This window comes from Streptopelia decaocto (genome assembly GCF_964273445.1).
Source record: "Streptopelia decaocto genome assembly, contig: HAP1_SCAFFOLD_2459, whole genome shotgun sequence".
Lineage (NCBI taxonomy): Eukaryota > Metazoa > Chordata > Aves > Columbiformes > Columbidae > Streptopelia > Streptopelia decaocto.
This window is the reverse complement of record NW_028116609.1, coordinates 1-3000: the sequence shown is the minus strand read 5'-3', so window position 1 is coordinate 3000 and position 3000 is coordinate 1. Positions and strand designations below refer to the sequence as shown.

General features: G+C 56.0%; 1 long non-coding RNA gene across 1 annotated transcript; it reads right to left on the bottom strand.

Annotated features, from left to right (window-relative positions):
- Nucleotides 1–2281: 2281 nt before the first annotated feature.
- Nucleotides 2282–2676, bottom strand: LOC309452131. Its single transcript, XR_014186448.1, has 2 exons — nucleotides 2487–2676; nucleotides 2282–2432 (listed from the first exon to the last, which is right to left on the bottom strand). It is a non-coding gene; the product is annotated as an uncharacterized lncRNA (long non-coding RNA).
- Nucleotides 2677–3000: the final 324 nt, after the last annotated feature.

Genomic DNA, 3000 nt, shown 5'->3' with positions numbered 1-3000 from the left:
GGCACAGAGGCAAAATGGGGACGAATGGGTCCCCCAAATTTTCTGACACCCCCCCCCAAAATCCTCTGACCCCCCCCCCCAAAAACACAGGGGGTGTGTGTCCCCCCCCACTTTTCCATAGGAAAATTAAGTTCCAACAGGGACAATGGGAATGTCACCGGGGGGGGACACACACCCCAATCCCCCCCCCCAGTTTGGCACTTGATTCATTGCTTGACCCCCCGAAATTACTTGGGGGGGGGGTCAGGGGGTTAAACCAAAAACTTTCTGGACAATTAAACCCAAATTCCTGTTATTTTACCAATTCTCTGTAGTTTCCAGTCTTGGGGGGGGGTGGGGGGGGAAGACACCGCGCGGGGGGGGAGCGGAGGTGGGGGGGGCGGGGGGGGCTCATAGTGCTTCACAATTATTAAAATACAAATGCATAAAGTTTCCTATATAAAAATATACAAATGCAAAAATATATAATCGAGAGAGCGAGCGAGCGAGCGGGGGGGGGACACCGGGGGGGGGCAGCTCCACGTGCCCCCCCCGGCGGAGCTTTTGCCTTTTTCTCATCTTTTTTTACTAAAAAAAAACTCAAGGTAAAAACACCTTTTGCCGCTTCACAGTTTTGCTGGGGGGGGGGGAAATTTTTGGGTGCCCCCCTCTCCCCCCCCCCCCCCGAGCAATTTTGGCAACCGCAGCCCCCCCCATCCTGCCAATAATCAAATGGTTTTGGGACACCCCCCCCCCCCCCAAACCGCTGGTGTTGGGGTGGGGGGGTCATGGATTGGAGAGGAAAATTGGGGGGTTCTGCCCCCCCCAACTAAGGGGGGGATGGGGTGAGATAGGGGGTCCCCAAATTGCAATGGGGGGACCCCAAATTGCAATTGCAACGGGGGGGTCACCAAACTGCAATGGGGGGGTCCCCAAATTGCAACGGGGGGGTCCCCAACCACAATGGGGGGGTCCCCAAATTGCAATGGGGGGGTCACCAAACTGCAACGGAGGGGTCCCCAACCACAATGGGGGGGTCCCCAAATTGCAACGGGGGGGTCCCCAACCACAATGGGGGGGTCCCCAAATTACAATGGGGGTGTCACCAAACTGCAATGGGGGGGTCCCCAAATTGCAATGAGGGGCTCCCCAACCACAATGGGGGGGTCCCCAAATTACAACGGGGGGGTCAACCAAACTGCCCCCCTCACTCTGAACCGCTTCCCACATCCCCGAGGTGGGGGGGGACACGGGGGACGGTGTTGCCCCCCCAAGACCCAATTTAGGTTTATTTCACCCCCAAATCCCTGCTCGCCCCCCCGACGCAGCTTCTTTTTTTGGAGGGGGGGAGGTTGGAATCCATGTCCCACCTTTTTGGGGACAAATAACCCCCTTTTGGGGGAAAAGTACCCCCCCGTGCACCCTGAGATGAAAATCACCCCCCCCAAGTATTGGGGGGGGACACACACAAAAAAACAAGCAGGTTTTTCCCCAAACGTCCCCATTTTTAACGCCGGGGGGGGTGACCCCCCCGTCCCACGTCCCCTCCCCGCAGGGACCTCTTGAGGGGGGGGAAGCGCCGCCCCCCCCAAGCTGATTAATCCAAATTATAATTAAGACCAACGGCGGCCTCACAAAAAGAGGTTTTTTCCCCCAAATTGCTTGGGGGTGTCACACGTGTCCCATTGTGCCCCCCCCAGTGAACCTGCACGACCCCCCCCGGGCGCCGCCAGAGCCACGACTACAAATCAAAGCGATTTTAGCCAATAAAACCAAATCAAAAGGGCTGGAAATGAAGTCCCGGGAAGGGGGGGGGGGCGGCTGTTTTTACAAGGGGGGGCGAAACGAATTTAAAAAAAAGCAAAGAATTAGAAAGAAATGGGAGGAAAAAAGCCTGGGGGGGGCAGGGGGGGGTGCAGGTTACAATGGCAAAGCGGGGGGTCCGGGGGGGCCCCCCCCGCTCCAGGTTAAGGCATCGAGGAGGCCGACGGTAGCGAAATCTCCGCTCTCTCAAATCAACACATTCCATAGTTTTATATATATAATAATAATATAGAATCTTTTTTTTTCTTTAATTTCTTTTTTTTTTTTAGATTTTGCCTTTTTTTTCCTTTTTTTTTTTTCTTCCTTTTTTTAATTTTTTGTGTGTTTTTTGTTGTTATTATTTTGCTAAAAAGTTATTGGGAGGCTGGCGGATTTTTCCCAAGGCGTGATGAGGGTTCTTACGGGAGACGGATTTTGGGGAGGAAAAGGGGGGAGCCCCCCCCCCCCCCAAAAAAAAAGACCAAATAAAAGACAAAAATAAATCAAATAAAATAATAAAGTGAAGCGGAAATTAATTAAAAAATATACAATAGCTCTGGCCTTGGCGTGGTCACCGGGGGCGGCGCCGGGGGGGACACAGGGACCTTGTGGATGTGCCCAAGCGCAGCTCCTGCCCCCCCCCATGTCACCTCATGGTATCACCCAGTGGTGTTGCCCCCATGGTGTCACCCCCGTGGTGTCACCCCATGGTATCACCCAGTGGTGTTACCCCCATGGTGTCACCCCATGGTATCACCCTGTGGTGTTGCCCCCATGGTGTCACCCCCGTGGTGTCACCCCATGGTATCACCCAGTGGTGTTGCCCCGTGGGGTCACCCCCGCGGCATCACCCCATGGTATCACCCCGTGGTGTTGCCCCCATGGTGTCACCCCTGCGGCATCACCCCATGGTATCACCCCGTGGTGTTGCCCTGTGGTGCCACCCCCGCGGCGTCACCCCATGGTATCACCCTGTGGTGTTACCCCCATGGTGTCACCCCATGGCGTCGCCCCACGGTGTCACCCCCGTGGCGTCACCCCGCGTCCCCCCCATTGTCACCTCGTGTCCCTTCAGAAGCCATTGCCGCTGATGTTGATGGACTGGAGATCGGCCACTTGCATGACGTTGATGCCGCTGGTGGCCAAGCGGGCGATGCCCTCGGGACAAATGGCCTCCATGGCCACCATGTTGGTGGCGATGAGCGCCGAGGGGGTGGC